We start from the raw sequence: 10468 nt of genomic DNA, 5'->3' as shown, positions 1-10468 counted from the left end.
TGCCCTGGGTGAAAAGAGCACAGTGAGGGGATGGAGAAGACCTCTGGGGAGGCAGGGGCTAGAAAAGGAGCCCCACTTTGCAAGGATGCAGCCCCTTTCCCCACCCCTGTGCCTGTGCTTGCTTGGAGTTCGTGTTTTCCATGTCTCAGTAAGCTGAAAGCGCTTGGAAAGGGAACACAGAGGCTCTGCAACAACTTTGTGGGGTCTCCCATGGGAAATGCTTCACAACCTCCTCTTTTCCTTATGTTAAAGTGAATGAATTAGAATCATCAGAAAGGTTCTGGTGTCTTCACTGGGTTCCTCCAGCTCCCTCATCCCTAGTAGGCAAATTGTGGGGTTGTGGCACTTTTACACCATAAAGTTCCAGATAAATGGATTTCTATGGGCTTTTCTCATGAAACTGGTGCTTGGATGAAGCTGATGCCCACAAGACTGAGGTGTGTTTGCATTCAAATGGTAGAAAGCTGTTCTGTGCTCACTTTGAGCAAAAAAGGGGGAAAGCAAATCCAGTACAGCTGCAGGAGCAAGTAACTGATGTGGAATGTGGAAAAGTCCTGATTTGAAAGCTCAGACAAGAGGAAATGCAGGTAATAAGTCTGAAAGGACTAAGGGAAAATGAGTCATGAGTAGAGTCCTGGCTACCTTTTTGCTTGTCTTTAGGCAGAAAACAAAGGGGAAAGGCAAAAGCAAGGGGCACCACTGTGGTTTGGGTACCAGAATGAGAAGGCAGGAAAAATCTGCTGTGAGAAACAAGGAAAATAAGATTTGGGGTTGCTAAAGAGTGAGGATGCTGCATTTCTATTGAGGCCAACGCAAAGATGAGGATGCTTCAAACTGAGCCATAGAAGCACGGACTGGTTTGGGTTGGATGGGAGCTCTCCTGCAGCACGCAGAGACATCTAATGGCCCCATCCTATACTGCAGACGGTGCTATTGCAATGCAAGACATGATGCCAGCGTGCCTGAGTGGTGGCCTGGAGGAGCCACCTTTGCAGAGGAGCACCAGCAATCGCAGCCTACAGCCGGTGTGTCCTGGGAATTGCAGCCTGGCGATGCAAACAAGGTGTGAGCCTCCGTGCCAGCACCAGTGATAACTCCTCGGTGACTGATAACATGTTTGTCATTGGTATACCCACCTCGAAACTCGGGAGGCAAACAGCTCTGGGGTTGCAGAGGCTCCAGATCAAACCCCTGTAGATGCTGCCTCTCCGTTGTGATTTGAAGTCTTGTCTAAATCCAGCTCATGCGATGCGTGGTAGGTGAGAGGGGAGATGTAGAGATGCCCACAGAGGGTCTAGAGGTAAATCCTCAATGCTGTAGGCAAAAAAAAACATGTGGGATGTGCTGCCAGAATAGAGATTGAGATGAGCTCTTAGGCAGAAGCTCTTCCCTGTGAGGGTGCTCACTGGGTGCCCAGAGAAGCTGTGGCTGCCATATCCCCAGCAGTGTTCAAGGCCAGATTGGACACAGGGGCTTGGAGCAAGCTGCTCTAGTGGAAGGGGTCCCTGCCCGTTGTTGGGACTGGATGAGCTTTAAGGTCCCTTCCAACCCAAACCAGTCTGGGGTTCTATGTTTCTCCATGTGAGCATTTCCCCTCGACCACAGGAACCCTCAGCAAACCTCAGCTTCATTCGGTCCACTCAGCTCCAGCATCACATCCCCCCCCTGAAAAGGGATTAAATAAAATCTGGGAGAAAGGGGAAAAGTGAAGGACCAACACAAGGAATTTCTCTCCACAAATAGGGAAACGATTTGAACATGCCACTGGCGTGTTGCTGCAGACAGCTTAAGCCGAGAGAGAATTCTTTGGCAGTGACATCAATTCGGGGCTAAGCAATGCATTTTCTAGGGCTGAGATTCAAGTTAAGGTCTCTCCAGTGAGTGGAATGATTGAATGGTACTTAGAGAAACAAATCGACCCCCCGACAAATGAGACTCCTTTCGTTAAGCCCTTGTCAGCCCATCCTTTAAAATGGGCTTTTTCACCCTGTTTTCCCCTCAAACTGCGGTTTATGTCCTGAATTCTGCTCGAACTGCCTTGAACTTGGCTTTCTCCAGACATCACCCCCCCATCCACCAAAGGGAGAAGCTGGCAATGGTGCTTTAAGATGCTCATCCAAGGCTTTGGGGATCTTTAGTCCCTTCACCTCTTCTATGTACAAGCTGGGATGAAGCCGAAACCACGGATTCACTCAACACCAGGGATGGAGACCAAGAAAAGGACCATTTTGAGCTGTTCATCCTGGAAAAATACGGCACAGAACAATCTTTCCTTTTGGGGTAAATTGTGCAGCTTTCAGCCTTCAGTGTTTTATAACCTCCCTAGGCAGAAACCTGCCTGCAAGCCACTGCCTTTAATAACCCCCAGCAAATCTCTCCTCCAGAAATTGTTCCTACCATAAAAACTGGTCGAAATTGCTGTAATTTTACAGGGAGCTCTCATTGCCCGTGAATTTAAACCTAGCCTGGATAATGCTCTGCTGAAAAGGCAATAAAGAACAGTTTTGTACCAGCAAAAGAAGGGCTTAAACGTTTATTTTCTTGCTGAGTGACTGGAGTTAGGCAAAGCCCATCCCCAAAGGTTTCATTGCTGGTGATGCAGCTGCAGGGATTGCCAAATACATACTCAACAGAGGACGAGTTTGCTAAAAATAGGGGTTAGATCCTTTACTCTTGCTCCCTCTTGATCCAAATTAAGTCTAAGGGCAGACCTGGAGCTGGTGTGAAGGGAAGGAAGGGAGCTTAGTGCTTTCTACCAGCTCTGTCCTCTCATCTGCTGATTTCCTAGGAGGAAATGTGGTGAGCGGTGTGTTGGTACCACCAGGCCTTTAAATACAGTATGGTTTTGGCTAAGGCACTGTTCCACACTGGGGGGAAAATGGGACAGCCTCAAACATGGGATAATTGGGGGTGAAAACATGCCTATGGGTTTGATGATGGGTTTGCTGTGCTTGGCCATGTGGTGACCAGAGTTTGCCTCTTGCTGGAAAAGGGGTTTTATCTCATATGGCCATTTGAAAATGAGATGTTAAATCAAAGCTGGTTGCCTTGACTCCACAGCAAAGGGAGGGAGAGGGAGGCCAAAAGCAACTCAACCTGGCTCTTACAGACATCTCTCTGGCCAGGGCGAGCTCATCCCTAGTGATGCTCATTGGGTTTCACTCCTCTGTGGGTATCTGCAGGTGCCTTGAGGTGGTTTGGAGGTGGTCTGTGGGTGCACTGAGGTGGTTTGGAGGTGGTCTGTGGGTGCACTGAGGTGGTTTGGAGGTGGTCTGTGGGTGCATTGAGGTGGTTTTGAGGTGGTCTGTGGGTGCATTGAGGTGGCTTGGAGGTGGTCTGTGGGTGCATTGAGGTGGTTTGGAGGTGGTCTGTGGGTGCACTGAGGTGGTTTGGAGGTGGTCTGTGGGTGCACTGAGGTGGTTTGGAGGTGGTCTGTGGGTGCATTGAGGTGGTTTGGAGGTGGTCTGTGGGTGCATTGAGGTGGTTTGGAGGTGGTCTGTGGGTGCATTGAGATGGTTTTGAGGTGGTCTGCGATGCATTGAGGTGGTTTGGAGGTGGTCTGTGGGTGCATTGAGGTGGTTTGGAGGTGGTCTGTGGGTGCATTGAGGTGGTTTGGAGGTGGTCTGTGGGTGCATTGAGGTGGTTTGGAGGTGGTCTGTGGGTGCATTGAGGTGGTTTGGAGGTGGTCTGTGGGTGCATTGAGGTGGTTTGGAGGTGGTCTGTGGGTGCATTGAGGTGGTTTGGAGGTGGTCTGTGGGTGCATTGAGGTGGCTTGGAGGTGGTCTGTGGGTGCATTGAGGTGGTTTGGAGGTGGTCTGTGGGTGCATTGAGGTGGTTTGGAGGTGGTCTGTGGGTGCATTGAGGTGGTTTGGAGGTGGTCTGTGGGTGCATTGAGGTGGTTTGGAGGTGGTCTGTGGGTGCATTGAGGTGGTTTGGAGGTGGTCTGTGGGTGCATTGAGGTGGTTTGGAGGTGGTCTGTGGGTGCATTGAGGTGGTTTTGAGGTGGTCTGTGGGTGCATTGAGGTGGCTTGGAGGTGGTCTGTGGGTGCATTGAGATGGTTTGGAGGTGGTTTGTGGGTGCATCCCATACCATGGCACTTTATCTTCATCTCTAACTGTACCTATTCACATGCAGTCAAAAGCCCAGGGGTTGGGATCAGATCTGCTTTGATGTTTCCCAGGGCAAAAGAGCAGCTGGGTGTAGAGTGTTTGTTTTGGGTGTTTGGGCCATGGCAGAAGCAGAAGAGGCTGGTTTCAAGGTAGAGCACAGCCCAGCTTCAGGATGCGGCTCAGCTTCGCTTGACAAGACGTCTCTGTTGCTTCATTGCCTTGCTGGTGGCTGTTAGGAGCTTAAAACCTAATCCATGGAAATGATGGGAAATTCATGATACTGATCAGATTGACAGAAAACAGCAAAACCTCAATTCATCTCTCCCACAAACCCCATCATTCCCTGTGCTTCAGCAACTTGAACTGTTTTGTCTGTGGCACAATTTGGGTAGAAAGGGGGGAAGGAGGGGAGGGAGAAAAACTGCTTAAAAAGTAAGGCAAAGGCTCCAACATGTGTTCTTGGCCGGCTGGATTCAAGAGGAAGGTTTTAGGCTTCCCGTGGGAGCTCCCTTTCACAGCTCTCCCCTAATCCTCTGGAAATCGCCTGTTCCCTACAGCTGTTGGCTCCCCAGATGAACTATGTGTTCATCATTCCTGGCCGCGCTGATGGGGCTGCCTCAAAGGCTCCGGCTCCATCCCTCGGTCCACTTCAATCGCCTTCGGAGGAGCCCCAGCCTGTTTGAAGCCCACCGGCCTCCTCCCAAGACGGTCTCCGCTCCATCCCTTTTCATCTCTCCAATGCCACGGGTCGGGAGGCTCCGGTGTCGGGCAAGAAAGCGATTACAAATGAAAGCGAGATTAAGCAGGAGCCGTTGTGACAAATGCTGCCCGAAATGGTTTCGGGAGCAACCAGCTGCAGCTGCCAGCCCTATGGCGATGGGGAGAACCACGGGGCCCGGTGGGACCTCGGCTTGAAAGCCGGAGCCGCGCGGCACTGGGGGGGGGATGAGATGATGGACCGGGGCAGCTTCGTGTCACACGAATGGCTCGTAATTAACACAATTTGGGGGGGTTTCCCACATTTGTCTGCCTCCATCCCCCCGGCTCGGCTTGTGCTGGAGTGTTCCAACCTGTCTCATAGATGGCTGGCAGCTGCTGAAAGACGGCTCTTGCCTGGCGCTGGGAATCGCTCCGGGTTCACCTTGCTCGGGCCATGCAATTCCTAAATGGTTTGCACTGGCACCGTTTCAATTTTGCCAGCTCAACCAAAACACGTCACTGTGGTATAGGACACCTGAAAACCCCTTGGTGGTCCTTACATGGGGCGTTAAATAGTTGATTATTCATGGAAGGAGGAGAGATGGGTTTTGGGAAGTCATTCCCGCTGCATGCAGAGCTGAAAGATTCCTATGTATCTGCCCATCTTGGCCCCTCTGGGTGGGTATTGCTGGTGGAGCTGAGGTGGGAGATGGATGGTGCCTGCACAGCAAGAGGGTGTGATGACATTCCACGTTCCTAATCACACCCTTCCTTCATCACGTCGCTACGGAGGAGCAGGCTCATCCTTGTGTGTCTTGCGCACGCATCAGGTGAGCCATGAGTGAGAGCTGTAAGCAACAGCACAGCGCCCAGCTCATCAGCATCCTGAGTATGGGTTTTCCCCCAGATAAATCCAAGTTCAGGTGTAACTGGTGCCCTGGGAAAGGGAGGGGAGGAACAAGCACGTGGACAAGTGGGCCTGTTGTATATCGGGCTGTTCATCTCCTGGGGTGCTTGACTTTGGGGATAGATTCACCCTGATGGCCAAGGCAGGGGGACATAGGCATGGGAGGTCACTGGGGTGGACATGCTGCTGGGAATCTCTGGCAAGCTAAATGTGGGAAGTGTGCAAGGCCATGGGCTTTAGTGGCTCGCAGAGAAATGAAGCAAAACAAAGCAGATGCTGAGTCTGGAAGAGGGAAGCATCCCCTTGTCAGCAGGCTCAGCAATAGGTGACCATCAGGAAGGGAGGCCAATCCTGCTTGCATGCTGGCAGAGAAAGAGTGCAAGCAAGAGGCCAAGATGAAGGCAGCGTCCTTGTCTTCTCTCAGACATCCAGCCTCATGCGAAGGGAATAACACGTTGGGTTCTGCTTAGGGCTGGCGTCAGCTCTTACCTTACAGGCAGCATAAAAAGCATTGGCTTTTGGCCTGCAGCTATGGGGAAGCTCTGCCTTCATGACCAAGGCATGGCCAAAGCTTGGTAGTCCTGCGGGGTTATCATAGAACCACGGAATGGTTTGGGTTGGAATGGAGCTTAAACCTCATCCAGTTCCAGCCCCTTCCATGGGCAGGGACCCCTTCCACTAGAGCAGCTTGCTCCAAGCCCCTGTGTCCAACCTGGCCTTGAGCACTGCCAGGGATGGAGCATTACTCGTTATGTTACACACATTATGAGATGTTAGTGCTTCCCTTTTCCTTCAGACTGCAGGTTTGGTCCCGGTGGGAGCAGACACCAGCCACATCGCTGTCAGAAGTGGTAGAAGACAAGAAGAAATGATGTGGTGAGATGTGCTTCCCCTCTCTGTGCCTGGGGCTTGTAGCATCCCTCTGCTTTAGCTCCCCCCCCCCCAAGCCAAAGGGATGTGCAACCTTGCCACATCTGCATCCCTCTCCCCACCTCCCTTTCCCCCCCCTCCCATCCTCCTTCCATCACCCCCAGCTCCCTCCCAGCTGCTCCCTCCATCTCCCCTCTCGAAGCATCACGTCAAAACACCATTAGCTCGTCCCCGGGCAGCCTGGCTCCCTTTCCCAGCCAAGGCATCCTGCCTGGGACTTTGAAGCACCCGCGGGGACAGCTGGGCCCTGCCACAATCCCCTCGGCCCTTTGGGCTAAGCTGAGTGTTTTAAAATAGCCCCCCCTTCCCCTGCCCAACGGTGACAACTGCTCCATTATTTTAGATGCTGCTCATGGACCCGCCGTGTAACCAGAGCCCGGGGAGGAATGGGAAGTGATGGGCAAAGGGGGCTGGGGATGGGGGCAGCCCTGTGGTGCGTTCACCCTCATTTCTCCCAAGGAAAACTCCCCTTTGGATGTGAACGCCGCAGCACCAGGGGGATGTGAGGCTGGGAAGCAGGCACTTTGCTGCAGTCCTGGTTTAAGGGTGGGTTTGGAGCCCTTCAAGGGGTGTTCAAGGCCAGGTTGGACACAGGGGCTTGGAGCAAGCTGCTCTAGTGGAAGGGGTCCCTGCCTGTGGCAGGGGTTGGAGCTGGATGAGCTTTAAGGTCCCTTCAACACAAACCAATCCCAGATTCGATGGTTTAGGCAATGGTGCCTCCTCATGGGATGATGCCAGGTGGGTCGGGACAGCGGGTGAGGATGGAACAGCTCACGTTGTGCCTCAGTTTCCCCATTTGCAAAACAGGGATGTGATGGGCGGTGCAACCTTAGGAAAGGATGGGGAGCGACCAGGTTAGAGCTGGCCTTGCTAAAACCAGTGCCTTTAGCAGGGAGAGGGCTGTGGCAGAGCAACACAAGGAGCTTCTCACCAGCAGCATGGGGCTTGGTCCTCCTAGGCCTGCATCCCTGAGCATCCCTCGGTGGCAGCCTCAGAGCCTTTCTGCGAGCCCTCAGCACCACCTAGTGTTCCCGAATTACCCAAGGCTCCATTTCTGCACGCCCGAGACGTGTCCAGCCACCCCGTGTGGTAGCTGGTACCCAAGCACTGCATCCCTTGCCCCTGCACCCATAAGGACCCCGACCCCAATTCCTACCTCTTCTCCCGTTTAACCACACAAATCCCTTGTGCAAGCTCTCTGGTGTGAAGGCTGCTCCCCAAAAACACAGCACCCACTTCCCACAGCCCTCCCAAAGCTTTCTTCTTCACGGGCATGGATTTACAGGGCAGGCTGAAATGCTTCAGCAGCCCCCAGCTTGGGGAGATGCTGGTTTGTTGCACATCGGGGCTGTATTTCCTTTGCTAAAGGTGAGTAAATACCAGGGTTTGAACTGGCTCCTCTCCCCATTGCCTTTTGATGGATTTGGGGATTGACTGGGATGCTGAAAAGTAGAGGAAATGATAAATGTTTGCTTAGGAAAGAGGGTTGGAGCTGGAGCGCTGGGGAGGAGGAGAACAGGCCCAAACTGTAAGGGTGATAAATAGGGGAAGGAGGAAAAACAACCATCAGTATTAACAACAACACTTCCCAAACCCAATTTAAATAACAAAGATCTCAGTGTTAACATGTCAAGATGATGAGCTTATTTTCCCTCTTTTCAGATGGATCTGCCATCCGTGTCTGATGCTGCTGGCTCCTCTCAATTCCATGTCCCAGATAACCTCAGCACCATCTACAGGCATTTCTTCCAGCTCCAGCTCCTGAAGATCGATGAATAATTGTTCTTTATCCCAAATAAACCCCACTGGTTTCAATGGGAGACATGGGTATGGACAGCAGGAGCAAGCCCAGATGGAGGGAGGTGATTCCTCCCTCTGCCACCGAGATGTGCCCTTGCTCCACTGATTGCTCGATGGCAAAGCCATGCAGGATGGAGCTGCTTTCACTGCGTTTCCTACCTGCTTTTCTTGCTCTTGCATCAGCTGTAAGCTCTGTTTTCACCCTGCTTGCCCCCGTTACAATTTCCATGGAATTTTGCCCACTTTGTGCTCATTTTTGGGTGCAATCACTTCAACCTTTACCCTCCATCACCTCTCCCTCTAGCTCCCTTTGTGTTGCTTTTCGCTGTTTTCTTGCTCTCTGCTTTTCTTGTCTCTTACCTTGCCTTTATCTGGCTACACTATTTCCTTTCTAGTGATCTTCTGTCCCTTATTAATGCTATTCCCTTGTCCAAGCACGCTGCAGGGCTGGCATCCAGCTGGGACTGATGCAGTTTCCATCACATCGTGGCCAAGCTCTCCCTGCTTTCATTTAATTCCAATCCCTTTCGCCTGTTTCCACCCAGACAAGGTCTCAATCTGTTCAGGGGGGTCTGTAATAGAAACCTTTGGGGTGGTTTCTTCACTTGTGCCGCCTTTCTTTGCCAAGCTCTGCCCCAGGGTGATCCCTTTTTGGTCCAGCTGTGCACGGATGCTGTTTGCTCTGTGCAGCTGCAGATGTGCTGTAGCAGATTGATTCACCTCCCCATTTTGCCATCTGGAAACCTCATTCCTAGACGTCTTTGTGAAGGAACAGGGTGTTTGCAAGGAGAAGGCCACATTTTGAGCAGAGTTCAATGAGTCCTTCTCCATCTCCTTTGCTAATTCCCAGTTTGTGCCTCCTCGGGGCTCTTTTCACCCCTCATCGTGCCCTGTCTGGGGACTAAAGCTGCCCAAAAGGAGCAGTAAATGGTGCTGGTGATAGCTTGGAGGTAGCTGCAGATCTCTGTCTCTTCCCCTGCTTCAAGGTACTTCATCATCCCTGCAAATCTGGGTTGCATATGACAGGTAAGGGCTCAGCCGATGGGAGGATGCTTTGAAGGGATCTTTCCCTGGGTACCAGGAAGGATGATGGGGCAGAGCTGCTGCATCTATGGGAGGATGAGGCATGCAACCGTATTCCCACAGATATATTGCCTGTGGTGGGTGCTACATTGAGCACCCACTTATCTGGGCAGGTTTCATGTGCCCCCATGCATGGGTGCAGGATGGGGGGAAAGGAAACGAGGTGTAATTCATCATCTTGGATGGAAAGCACATTGATATCCCAGTGAGGGTCCATATAAATCTCTGTGTCTGGGTGAGTGTGCCAGGCAGCTCTCCAGTTGCAGGCAACCCGTGCAACTCACGGCTCTTTCACCCATCCTCCCTGCCAGCACAGGAAAACAAGGGAACTGATGTCCTGCCTCTGACATTCCATCATTCCTCCCATTTCTCTGAGCGATTACAGTGGAGCAATTCCCAATCATAATCATGCATCGCTCCATCCATCCTCCTGCATCCTCCAGCCTGTATCTAATGCTGCATCCTTGGAGACTGCAGGTACCAAAGAACATACTCTCTTTCCAGAGGGCATCCTGAGATGTTTCCCAGAGCAGCAAACTCCTGTTTTCCTGCTCACTGCATTGGCATGTCGGCGTGAGGACGCTGCAGGCTGCTGTTTGCTGTCAGGGGTCCTATGGGCAGGTTTAGGGGCTGCAATTCCACATGGGATAGGCAGGGAGAAAATAGACACCAGGAGGTGGGAAAGAGAGATGGGCTGGACACAAAACAGCTTTTTGAGGCCTCAAAATGCCTAGAAACAGGAATTGTGGGTGTTTTCCAGGGCTGATTTGATGCAATGAGTCATAGAAAAGACGATGAGCAGGACCTGAGCCCCACGTTGGCTGTTTTGGCTGGGTATGCAGTGCAGCGTGGTGACCCATCTCCAATGGTAGCCCAGTGCCCGTGGCTGGTGTGTTATAGGCTTTACATCTGATTTCCAGGCTGTTTAAGCAGTTGCAA

This window comes from Pezoporus wallicus, unplaced genomic scaffold (assembly GCF_028554395.1).
Source record: "Pezoporus wallicus isolate ANWC-B61680 ecotype Strahan unplaced genomic scaffold, APGP_CSIRO_Pwel_v1 contig_11829, whole genome shotgun sequence".
Lineage (NCBI taxonomy): Eukaryota > Metazoa > Chordata > Aves > Psittaciformes > Psittacidae > Pezoporus > Pezoporus wallicus.
This window is presented reverse-complemented; position numbering follows the sequence as displayed.